Source organism: Triticum dicoccoides, chromosome 3B (genome assembly GCF_002162155.2).
Source record: "Triticum dicoccoides isolate Atlit2015 ecotype Zavitan chromosome 3B, WEW_v2.0, whole genome shotgun sequence".
Lineage (NCBI taxonomy): Eukaryota > Viridiplantae > Streptophyta > Magnoliopsida > Poales > Poaceae > Triticum > Triticum dicoccoides.
In genome coordinates, this window is record NC_041385.1 from 778569106 (window position 1) to 778582670 (window position 13565).

A 13565-nucleotide genomic window follows, 5' to 3' on the forward strand; every position below is an offset into this window, starting at 1 on the left:
CATGTAGTAATGAATTAGTGAATATAGTAACGGGAGTCAAGTAGCATAGTAATGAAAGGATATTCATTAACGAGGACCAATGCCAATATAGTAAACCTGTTACTAGATGGACCACGTATGCTTACTACTTTTACTATAACTCACACACTTTTATTATATTACCATGAGTTCACTTCATTTTACAACTGTAGAAACTACAGCCGTAATTGATTTAGTTATATTACCATATATGGAATATTGTTACCATTGCTAATTAGTGGGCCAGCCGTAATAGATTTATTTCGATTACCATACATTGATTACCAATGCTAATTAGTGGGTCACAGTGCGGTGCATGCAATGCATTACTATATTTGCTTGTAGTTTTACTGTCATAAACGGTTATAGCTACGGGGCGGAGATCAGACGTGTGGGTTCGGTAACAGGAATTTAATTCGTTACTATATTTTGTACTGGCTTTTACCTTCGTTTGCTACAACCGTAGGGGACGTGGGATGAGCGGCGCACTGTGCGGTCCAATTACCGACCGGAGCGTACGATTAGAAGTTCTGCGCTCCCGCGCAGTTTAGCGCCACCGTATATATATATATATATATATATATATATATATATATATATATATATATATGACGAGCGCCGATGGAGGTGGATATCAAAACCATCGCATTATATAATAACAATCAATAATAAAAGTAAGAAAATTATACAAGTATCTATCTAAATCATACAAGAATTTTTTCTTTTAGAAAGAAGATAAGAACAAGAGGCTCACCACGGTGGTGCCGGCGACGAGATCGGTGCGGGCGATCGACGGCAGTGAGGACGGGGACGGGACAGGACGGATCGTCAAACCTAGACAAATCTTGAGTAAAATGGAGTTTGGGCAAGGAACTTGGAGAGGTGAAAGCTTAAGTGTGGCTCGGGCATTTCATCGAACACCTCATGTGCATAGGAGGTGAACTAAAGCACCACAAACCTCTCTCATGGCTGGCAAAAAAACAGAGACTGACTCTGCTCGCGGGCAGAGGTATATATAGGCCTCTCTTTAGTCCCAGTTTGTGGCTAAAACCGGGACTAAAAGACAACCTTTGGTCCCGGTTCCAGCCACCAACTGGGATTAAAGGTGTTGGGCCAGGAGCGAGGCACATTGGTCCAGGTGTCTGAAACCGGGACCAAAGTGGCCAGACGACCGGGACTAATGGCCCCCGAGGCTCGGTCGGCGCCCTGGCCTCACGAACCGGTACTGATGCCTCCTTTGGTCCCGGTTCGTGAGTGAACCGGGATTAATGCCCTTAAACAGGCCTCAACCAAAGTCCTGTTTTCTACTAGTGATGTATAGGTCCAGTGCCGATCAATGTCATCCGCGCGATCATACGTTGTCACTCTGACGCGCTCCGTTCCAAAGAAAAGATACGAAGAAAGAGAGGAAAGGGTACAACCCCCTCAAAAACGTATAGAAGAGCATTATGGACCTTTGGTAAAGTGTACATATACCTATAAGCTCCTACATACGTCCATCCCTCGTCAAAATTTCGTATGTGCTTGCATCGGCAACAATCAGTGAATATAGGTGTTGTACATCATGATCATGTTGATCGATTACGGCGACATCGATCATGGCCTATGAAAGAGCATTATGGGCCTTTGGCAAAGTGTACATATACCTATAAGCTCCTATATACGTCCATCCCCGTCAGAATTTCCTATTTGCTTGCATCAACAATGATTAGTGAATGATAGGTGTGGTACATGATGAGCATGCTGATCGATGACGTCGATCATGGTTCGGCCGCCACCTCTGGCGCAATAGGTCTCTTCCGGTGCCCGCCTCCAGTGACATTCCATCTCTGTAGTTGTAGAGCTTCTGTCATGTTTCTGATCCAGAAATCATCCCCCGTTTCCTGATTCCTGATGAGAAGGCTTGTTGATTCTGAAGGACTCATGAATGTCTATTGGTCCTCTAGGCGGCTTATTAATTTGAACTTGCAGCCCTATTTAAACCGATGAATTTGGATTTAAGGGAGCAAGGTGGTATTCCATCCGTCCGAAAATACTTGTCGTAAAAATGGATACAAATGAATGTATCTAAAACTAAAATACATTTAGATACATTCATTTCTTGGACAAGTATTTCCGGACGGAGGGAGTACCATCTAATAGCGTGGCAAGTTACTTACAAACAAGACATAATAGGTATTCCCTCCGTCCAGAAATCTTGTCATCAAAATGGATAAGAGGAGATGTATCTAAACATATTTTAGTTTTAGATATATTTCTCTTTATTCATTTTAATGACAAGTATTTTTGGACGGGGGCGTCAGTTGTAGGTAGCCATTTTAGATTGGACGGCAGATCACACGTTCGATCCTTCGTGCGAGCCATTATTTTTGCCTTCATCTGTGGGTTGTATGGGCCACACTCTAACTGGACCATGTGGTCGGATTTGTTAGGCCACAATGCTGGTGAGGGGTGTCGGACTTGTTAGCGAAATCACTAGTTAAGGAGTATTTTTTGTAGAGATCACTCCAACTCCCCAGATTGCGACAAGTGTCGCGCTGCATGTGCATCACTTGTCGCAACATGGGAGTTTTCCCTTTTTTCGTAGATCCGTTTATTCAAAGAGTTTTATCTCTTAAATCGTGCGTCCAAATCTTGAACCGCTTTCGCCGTTGGATTCTTTGCGTCGAGATCTTTAAAACTAGATCCCATGTTGATAGGTTTTGACGAACTTTTTTCACGAAAAATACCGGACGAAAAAAAGAACCGGGAGCACAGGTTTTTCCCTTTCCGAAAGAGGCACGCCGTGCCTATGGCGAAATCACAACTGTGCCTCTCGCGAAAGCAAAACCGTGACTCTCGCGGAAGAAAAAAGGCAGAAAACACGTTTTTTTTTTCGTTTTCGAGTAGGCACGGCCGTGACTCTCGCGAAAGCACAAACGTGCCTCTCGTAAAAGCGAAACCGTGTCTCTCGCGAAAGAAAAAAATAACAAAAAACGTGTTTTTTTCGTTTCCAAGAGGCGCGACCGTGACTGTCGTGAAAGCACAACCATGCCTCTCCCGGAAGCAAAATCGTGCTTCTTGCAAAAAGAAAAAAAATAGAAAACGGGTTTTTTTTCGTTTTCAAGAGGCACGGTCGTGTCTCTCGGGGAAAAAAATGCATTGTTTGCACAAAAAAATAAAAAAAAAATTGGTCGAATAACTAGGAAAGACCGGTGGAAAACCAAAACGTCAAAAAAACCAAAAAAACCCGTTTAAAAAGCCAAAAACACGTGCGGAAAAATAAAAAAAAATTTGGAGGGAGCGCCTAGAACGCGACACGTGACGAATGGCTGAGAGCATGCCAAGTGGCGTTGATCGTTGCGAGGCTCCCAAAGGAGCGCTCGTTAATTAGTTGTTCTCATTTCTTAGGCCACAAAGCTGGCGAGGGGCGTCTAAAGAAAACCGCTGCGAGAGGCGGGCTGAGGCCCAGGCGTGCGACGAACAAAACCAAGAATATATAGGAGGTCCTTGAATTAGTGCCACCTCGAGGACATATCTTAAATAGAAGATAAAATCACTGTCGGACGAAACCAAGAATATCACGTTGATTTATTAGTTTTTTTTTTCTTCAGAACCCCCTTGCTTTATTAGTATTATAGATAGATGTATAGAGAGATATAGGAATGGACTTAACCCATGAGCTCTAGGAAATAGTAGCTCTCAACAGGTTGGGTCAGCCCAAGAAGAAGATCATTGTGAACTTTTTTTTCTAGGGAAATAGCAGGTTTTTCCTTCTACTAAAAAATGAACTTTTTGAACGTTTGCTAAAAAAACTATAAAATGAAAAATAATACTAGGTTCTAAAAAATGTTTTTTCCTTGAGATAATATAAATAAGATGAAGCAAATTCAATTTCTCAACCCAATAAAATAGAGATATGAGGTGGATCAGTTAGCAAAATTCAAGTAAATAGCATAAAACTACTACTTTACAGGTTAGGGTTCCAAAAAACTACCAGTTTTTAATTTTTCTCAGATAACTAACAGGTGAGCGGTCGGCTGTTTCAAAAAACCCAAAACATTCGGTGCTAGCGATTTAAACTGTTTTATGACAGGTCGGGCCCACCCCTGAACACTTTGTTTGTTTGACCATTTTGTTTGACTGTTACCTTACATGTGGGGCCCACGTGTAAGTTGTCTCTTCTTCCTCTATCTTCTTTTCTCTCCTCTGGCTCTTTCTTCTTCCTCCCCCTGCCCGACTACCCCCACTCGCCGACGGCCACCTCCACCATCCGTCTCGCGCTAAGACAAGGACGACCGCGGGAACGAAGGCCGTGCGGAGGAGCAGCTGCAGCGCAGGAGCACGGGTCGCTGCCATCCGTGTGCCATGGCCAGGAGCGTGCCCGCGGCGCCCAGGAGCAAGGGTCGCTGCCAACTGCGCGAAGGAGAATGGGCCGCCACCGGCTGGGACAAGGAGCACGGGGCGACACCAGCCGCGCCATGGCCCCAGGGGCTCAGCCGCCGCGCCATGGCCAGGGGCTCAGCCGCCGCGCCAAGGAGCACGGGCCACTGCGCGCCATGGCCAGGAGCAGCGGCAGCGGTCGGCGGGGAACCCAGCCACCGAGTCTGTCGCCCGGCTCGTGCCGAGGAACACGGCGGCTGAGCCGCCTCGTTTCGCCTTGCCGGCGACCTGGCCGCCGGCGAGCTACCGGCGTCGTCTGTGGGCGAGTTATCCTCAAGGGCCCGATTGCTTTTTCTAAAAACATCCAGAGACCTGATTGCTTTTTCTAAAAACATCCAGGGACCCGATTGCTTTTTTCTGACAACTTACATGGGTTGTCTGTAAATGTATAAAAGAACATATTTTTTATATTAGGATATGACAAAGGGACACTAACATGCGGACCCCACATGTAAGGTAACAGTCAAACTAACGGTTTTCTTACATGCGGGTCCCAACTGTCATAATCGCGATCAATTTTAAAGCACTCTATGATTAGGGTTTTTTGAAACAGCCGACCGCTCATTTGGTAGTTATCTGAGAAAAATTAAAAACCAATAGTTTTTTGGAATCCTAGCCTGTAAAGTAGTAGTTTTATGCTATTTACTCGCAAAATTCAGAGCAGTTCGAGGTGAAGAATTTTATCAGCACAACTCTCAACAGCTTTCTTCCAGAGTATCTTCTGAAAATGATGCGTACAAGTAAAACATCTGTCAGGCAATTATGTCTGTGACTCTGTGCTGCACTGGATTGATACCAATGGGGATAAAATAGCTCTGAAATTTACATTAACACTTCATCAAATTTCACAATTTTGAAACGTGGTCTTATTTCTTTGTCTATCATTTGCAGCTGAATTGTTTTAACATGACTGAGTTATTCCATACTGGGCTAGAGCACATTGTAGTTGATTGATTCGCTGCAAATGAGTGGAACTGACACATGTTGTGCAAATTAGCTCTTCTAATAATATTTCCAAGACTTGGTTACCAGAAAAACCCATAAGCAGAAGAGGAATCATTATTAGTGTACTCTGATGTGTTTGACAAGCTATTAGCAACAAAATTGCATTCGGATGTCTCCAAGGCCTGAAACAGTAGTACACTGCTTATATGAAGGTGAAATGGTTCCCCATGAAATATGAGCAAGAATATAAGCACCATTTTTCATGTAGCAACATATAACACCATCGAACAATTTCCTTTGAAGGTGCCGGCAAGGTAATACTACACAATGTTAAGGTGAAACCGTGAAACACAACGGTAAGGCATGGGCTAAATATCTGACCCTGGCCTGTGCACAGTACATGGTATGGTTTGATCTAATCTAATCAACACATGTATCCTCCGAACAGCATACTGCATACTGTAAAAGTAAAACACCTGCCAGGCAAAAAATATGTTAACAACTGAATCTACAAAAACAAACCTAGAAACAGCAGCGACATACTGTGCCACCTCAATCTTTTGTCCAGGTTCAATCTAAAGTCAGGTTTAATTTTCAGATTGCAGTACCAGTCTATCCTACAAGAAGGCTAAAACTCCTTGGAACAAGCTCATTCCCCAGCCCAATTGAGTACTAAGAAGACCATTATATAATTAAAAGCAAAGCCAATTTATCGGCCCAATTTCAAAAGCTAACACAGCGTTATTCACTTCAGTCCAAAAGTGTACGGAGACAAGCATAGATTTCATGTAACCATATAATGGTCAGAGCTTCAGATTATAAAATGTATATGCAAAAAGAAGAGGCCAGCAGGCTGATAGTTAATACAATTTACAGATATTGCAGCTCAAAACTTCATAATGAAATGACAGTAGGTTGTTGAGAAGTGCCACCTCACTCACCAACCATCAGATGAAAGGTGAAGCCCTCACAGCATAACCTTCTAAAGCCGAAAAGAATGTATGTTTAACAAGACTTTGCTTGAGCCAACAATGAGACAAATGGAAGTCTTCACACCCATGACTGAAACTGTTGATCAACTTGCCATCACTGTCAACATGAAGCAGATGCCAAGCAAATCTGACAAGCAAGAGCACATCACCATCGCCCGAAACAACGTCCACATCCCATTGCCAATGGTCAACACATGATTCAATTTTCCACTAATTTCTGCGACCGGCAATTGAATTTTGTACTTAAAATCCCAAACCTCGTTGTCGTAGTTCCGCAACACCCATATATCAATAGTCTCTATGGCCCTGTTACGGCTATGGATGCCAAGCGTGTCATCCATCTCAAATAGGTACGAATCGGTAGGAAAAATTGGAGCGTGCATATGCCGAAACGACTCAGCTATGGTGTCGAATACAATTACCCGTCCTCTTTCAGTCTTATCCAGCAGTGGGCTGGATTCACTCCCATGATAAATTGAGTACCAATGCAGGCTATCGCGCACCTGGACAGGTATGGTGAAGCACAACAACGCTGTGTCCGGAAACCCGATGTACGTCGGTGGCTGATCAGAGCCCAACGCAAGGATATAGCAGCCAGTTTTGTCTTTAGGCAAGTCCATGCATCCCATCCGCTGCAGCAGCAGATGGTACTCCCCGGTAGGGCGGTGCCGGTACATCCCCAAGGTGTTGAAGTCCCACGGTTGTCCAAGCAAAGCATGCTCACGCGTGGCCGGATTGCAGATAAAGCAATAGCGGCCAGTCTTTTCAATCCCGGAGAGGAGGAGGAGGCCGTCGCAGGAAGCCTCGAGATAGAAGGGCTGGCTAAGCCGAGCCACGGTATGCATCTGGGCGTCAGCAGCCGCCCGGTGGTCGAAGGTGTTGATGTTATAGTAGCGGAGGCCGGGGATGCGTCGGAAGCTGTGGAGGAGGGGTTGGGCGGGTTGGCGGACGTGGTGGGCGCTGTGTTTTGATTTTCGGCCGCAAAATGTGGATTTCGTCCGAATTTCGGTCATCTCAGCTTGAGGCGAAAAGTATATGTAGGCCGAAATTGCTCAAATTTGGTAAATTTTGGTCAAATTTAAGTCAAATTGCAGTCAAAATTTGATCAAATTTCAGCCGAAAATTTTGAAAATGGCCGAAATTCGGCCATCTCGGCCTAGGGCGAAAAAAAGCTTAAACCGAAAATCAAAACACAGGGTGGGCGAGGAGGAAGCCGCAGGCGGGGGTGGCGCAGCCCCAGGCACGGCAGACGGCGCGGCAGCGGAGGAGGGATTTGGGGTCGAGGCGGACGAGGATCTCCCAGATCACAATCTCATCTGGGAGGCTGCTGAGGAGACGCGTCGCTCGTCCTGCAGCGTCCACCTCCGCCATGATCGCCGGCTGGGAACGACAAGAATTGTCCCTGGTGGCGGCGGAGTGGAAGGAGAAGATCGTTTAGGTTGAAACAGAATTGGGCTTAGCCCATGAACTCTCAACGGGCTGGGCTTAGGTCAAGAAGAAGGTCACTGTGAACTTTTTTAGGGAAATAGAAAAAATATTTCGCTCAAAAGAAAAAGCCATTTTTCTTCTATTCCTAAAAATAGCATATTTTTCCTTCTAAGAAAAAGTTCCTAGTTTCTAATAAAAGTTAGGCAATAAATAAATAAAATAAAGCAAATTCAATTCCTCCACCCAATAAAACAGAGATATGAGGCGGATCAGATAACAAAATATTGATGCAGCAATACTCTCAACAGCTTTGTTCCAGAGCGTGGAGTATCTTCTAAACATGATAGGTACAAGTAGAACACCAGCCAGGCAAATAATATAACTGTAACTCTGTCCCATCTTCTATGTACCAACTACTACTCTAATCGACATCGATATCCTCCAAACAGCATATAAATTTTTTCCTATGTAAAACTGAGATCTTAAGTTCATAGCAGAAATTGTTAGAATTTGTGAATTGCAACTATGTACTGTGTCAGGAATTATTATATGCAAAGCAAATCTTAAGTTCATAGCAGAAATGCTGAGCTGCAAATCGCATCTCTAGCTCTCTTTTTCTATATAATTCTAGCATGTTGCACTGCACTGACACCAATGAGGATAAATTAGCTCTGAAATTTTCGTTATCACTTGCTTAATCAAATTTCAGAGTTTTTAATCGTGGCCTTATTCCTTCCATCAATGGAAGCTGAATTTGTCAAACATGATTGAGTTGTTCCACACTGGACAGAGCAGCATGCGCAAAACCTAATTATCTATCTCCATCATTCTCGCTCTCACAAGTAAAGGCAAAAAAAGGAGGAATTTTGGTCAATGTGTCAGTTCCTAGGGTGGAACTGAAACATATTGTGCAAGTTGGCTACTCTAATATTGGTGCAAAGATTCCCAGAAGAAATATGCAAGAGTGGAGTAGCAGAACAAACCAAAAGAGACTGAGACCCTTAGAAGTGCTCTTTGGATGTGTTTGACAAAGAGAAATAAACAAAAAATGTGTTGTACTATTAGCAACAAAACTGCATTCTAATGTCGCCAAGGTCTGAAATAATAGTGCACTCCTTATATGAAGGCGAAATGGTTCATAGTGAAATATGAGTAAGACCCGTCAGAAAATTATAAGCAACATATAAGATATAACACCATCGAGCCGGCAAGGTACAACCCTCGCCTGTCGCCAAGGTTTGGAAAGTAAAATTGTGTCAAATATATTAAGTTTATTGTATGGTTTGATCTAATCTAATCAACACATATATCCTTCGACTGCATATGGTAAAAGTAGAGCACCTGCCCGGCAAAAATTATGTAAACAACTGAATCTACGAAAACCATCTAGAAATAGCAGCAACATATTGTGTCCAATAATTGCATTCAGCCAGTACAAACAATATAAGTGCCACATAACTAGGTAAGACTGCATACAATCATCTCCAATAGATACAGGACAATTATTTTCAGTAGTGCGTGTACTACTGTAGCAAGGAACACTCCCAACAGCTAGAATGTTCACACAAGTAAGCAGAGCTCTTCAACCAACATTTAGGCCTGCATTATTCATTGTTGTGGATATGTTGGGCTGCGATCAGAAGGGTGATGGTGGTGGTGGCGAGCCGCCTGGGCCCGGGGCTCTGAAGAATGGGGCGCAGCAATCTTGGAGCAGGCAGCAACAACAGAGGAGGTAGAAGCTGCAGAAGAAGTATTCGTCCTGAGTTTCAGAGAATATAAACTATCTGTTTCTAACAGGGAAAAAAACATCAAAGGAACAAATATAAACGATCGACTAATGTATGCTTCGCCACTTATATATTGCATTTTGATTGAGCTCACCACTAAACCACTAACCATCTAACTGAATGAATTGCTTTCTCTTTTCTTTTGGAGATGTTGATGTTGATAATACTAATTTGATGATTTCGCTGGCAAAAATGCACAGTTTAAATTTCTGTTAGTAGCTGAGGATTCAACTTACCAGGACCCGAAGAAGCCACCAAACCAAGGCCCCCAAGAACCAGGGCCAGGGCCTCCCCAGCCTGGTCCTCCAGGCCCATGAGGATCCATTCCACCAACACAGAAACAACTGGGTGATACAGACTACAGCTTCGCAAGAACTCGGCCAGGACACAATACAAGAGTTGATGCCCCAGTTGGAGATGAAGAAGAATTTATAGATGTAGGGTGAGAATAAGTAGCTGTGCATGCACCTGCCGTTCCAAGGATCACCTCTGAGTCTTGACTCTCACCCACTGGTCAATCAAGTCTCTGTTCCAAGTTCCAACTACTATTCTGAACCCTCTGCCTGCTCTTCCCTTGCATTAGGACTACAGCTTTGATTTCTAGCCCAGAAGCAGATCACTCTGAACCAAGGAGATCACGGAGTACAACATCCTTTTTTCTTCCTTGCACCGAAAATAAGGATTTTTCCTAGAGATTGCAAAAAAAAAAGTTTTTCCCTTGAAAAATATAGTAGTATACAACTGTCTGGAAATACAGAGTAAGGTGTTTAACATTCAAATGATACCAATCAGATAATGTTACACGAGCCAGCGATTAGTCAATAGAGATGTCGCACGCCATCACCCGATTGCTATGAGTTTTCCCCCCGAAACCTACTCCCCTCTAGCAGCGACAGAGGCAGTTAGGGTTTGATGCGGAACTCCATTGGCGGGACGAGCAAGCACACCGGTTAGGGAGTAAGTTGGCAACATCCACTCCTGCTAGCGGTTCTTGGATGGAGACGAGAGCCAAACCAACCATGTCGGCTAGGGCTCAACTGGAGGAGGCCTTGTGGAAACTGGTCATCTCTGAGGAGGATGCTACACCTCTGGTGCTAGATGATCGAGTTGAGGAAGAAGCATCGCATCAAGTCTACAAGCCGGTCGTTAAGACGCCACTCCTGTTGACCACCGGCGAGACGGGAGTGGGCAGTGGTGTTGGTGAACCGAGCGAGTTGGGTGCTTCGGTGGATGACGGGGATGCCTTCACAAGAGATCCAAAGGACTGATACTAGAAAATTCGTCAGAGACCGCGGGCGGTCATGCCCGAATCAATGAGTTGTATCAATTCTGACACGACATGTGAATGCTGTTTTCTGATTTAGACGTTCACAAATTTTTTGCCGGACTGGTGTTTTAGTTTCAGACATACAGGTGTTGGTCCGATCAGATCATGCCATGATTTTTTTTCCCGGAATGAACATGATAATGCAGATGCAACTGATCACTTAGAAGTTCTGACAATAGAAAAATGTATTTTTGGTTTTTTCAACCGTTGCATATGGTTTAAACCAGATTGGTTTGTACTTATGGTCCCCTTGAGAAAATTTAACTTTCTTGCGAGTAAACAACAAGAACACTGTCTTTTCACTGAGAAGAAATTAGAATATGTACAAACTGGACATGTTTTGATGTGCCGTGCAAAAACAACATACATTTACGAAAGTGTTGTTGTGAGCTCGAGCACATGTACGCTCGTTATCTTTGCCGTTACCTCGCTTCCAGATGGTCGTCCGAACTAGTATAGGCCCAGGTATACTGTGTGTATTATTTCTTTACTCTGGGCCTGTTGCCCACATCTGACGAGCGGCAGAAGTGTCGCCGTTAGCGACGCCTGGACTGGCTCAGATGGAACCCGAAGATATGGGCAGCCATCTCTTAGATTCTGGACAAACGCTGTCACGGTAGCCCATTTATGGTGGTGGCCACCAGTTGGACCTACCAATCTTCCCCTTCGGATCCTAAAAGAAAAAACAATATTCCCCTTCAAGGCCAGTCTTCTTCATCTCCTGCTAAATACAAGTCCACCCAAATCCACGGCTGCTCAGCGCTCCAGTGCAAAACTAGATCGGCAAGACGGCAACCCTGTAGAGATTGTAGTCAGTCCTCGTACTATATACATACGTACATATGTATACAGTCTCGCCAGTTCTCCTGTTCATACAGTTCAAAAACTGGTAGAGCATTAGACCATCTGTCTTAAGGCTGTCATTTATTCATACTTCCGTTAACTTGCTAGAGCATTTCCGCAAGCAAAAGTAAACTGCTCGCATGCACTCCCATGTTCAACTTCAGAGTAGATAGCACGGAGGAAAATATGCAAGTAGACATTAGACAATCTGATCGTTTCCACATCTAGATGATCATATTAACACGCACGGAGGAAAATATGCAAGTAGACATTAGACCATCTGATCGTTTCCACATCTAGATGATCATATTAACAAGCACGGAGGAAAATATGCAAGTACACATTAGACCATCTGATCGTTTTCACATCTAGATGATCATATTAACACGCACGAAGGAAAATATGCAAGTACACATTAGACAATCTGATCGTTTCCACATCTAGATGATCATATTAACAGGCACGGAGGAAAATATGCAAGTACACATTAGACCATCTGATCGTTTCCACATCTAGATGATCATATTAACAGGCACGGAGGAAAATATGCAAGTACACATTAGACCATCTGATCGTTTCCACATCTAGATGATCATATTAACAGGCACGGAGGAAAATATGCAAGTACACATTAGACCATCTGATCGTTTCCACATCTAGATGATCATATTAACAGGCACGGAGGAAAATATGCAAGTACACATTAGACCATCTGATCGTTTCCACGAATTAACAGCATTTAAAACACATCATTCAGTTCAGGCGGCATTCTAGAAATAATATAGGTTGCACTCATCACGATTGAAACCATTTTTGTCTCACAGTTTTACAGACCAAAGTCAAATAAATCAACAGAACATATATGAAAACGATCCTACAATGCAGCATTTAGGCTAACTTAATACACTTCAGCCATATATTTTCAGTTCATACATCGTCTTAGTGCCGTCGCCTTCTTGCAATTGCTTCGCCGGTGTCCTTGTACACCACAATTCTTGCATCTTGCTGGTTTCCGAGCTTGCTTCGGAAAATCACCACTCTTGTATCCCTGCCAACGGCAAATGGTGCAAAAATCTTGTCCTCTTGAACTGAAAATTAATCTCTATCACAGCACAAACAAGTTGTGTTAATGTAACTGCAGTGTTTTTAGTAGTAGTAGCAACTCACCTGACAGTATTCATTTGGGTGCAGCCCCACCATCACTCTAATGAATTTGGTAAAAAGCCACTCGAAGCTCTGCACCTTCTCCTCACAAACCAACACATCGACCAGTATGATGCTGTGGAAATGATTGTTCACTTGCTATGAAGAGACCAAAGGGCATGTCGTACAAGATGGTTCTGTACGTTGTATCAAATAGTGATAACATCACCAAAGAAAGTATATTGCAATCGCTTGTTCCCGTTAGCCCACATCAAAGTGTTGATCCTTCCTTCTTTGTCAGCCTGAACATGGTATGTAAAGTGTGGATCCTTTGCCGAAGCTGCTTTATCAAATCATGGCTGTTCTGCCGAAGCTGCTTTATCAAATCATGGTTGTAAACATAATGATTGTGGGAAGGCCAGTGTATTGTCTGCCTAAATATGATATAATGAATGGTTGTTCTGCTCACGGTGCTCTGCTATATACCAATCGTTGTCCTTCAAACACAGGAGCCTTATGGGAGCACGACACTCACACCGGCAAGACCTAGTGTCTTCTACAATTGACTTCCCCTGGTGGCCTTTCACACAATGCAAAATCAGTTAGTAATCACCAACCATATCAGCAACTAGTCTACTCACAAAATACAGGGATGAATCG

General features: G+C 43.6%; 1 long non-coding RNA gene and 1 pseudogene across 1 annotated transcript; both read right to left on the minus strand.

Moving 5' to 3' along the window:
- Window positions 1-6332: 6332 nt before the first annotated feature.
- Window positions 6333-7390, minus strand: LOC119280007 (annotated as a pseudogene).
- Window positions 7391-9190: 1800 nt separating this feature from the next.
- Window positions 9191-9990, minus strand: LOC119282198. The gene is made up of 2 exons (XR_005138653.1): window positions 9829-9990; window positions 9191-9544 (listed from the first exon to the last, which is right to left on the minus strand). It is a non-coding gene; the product is annotated as an uncharacterized LOC119282198 (long non-coding RNA).
- Between the last annotated feature and the right edge of the window lie 3575 nt (window positions 9991-13565).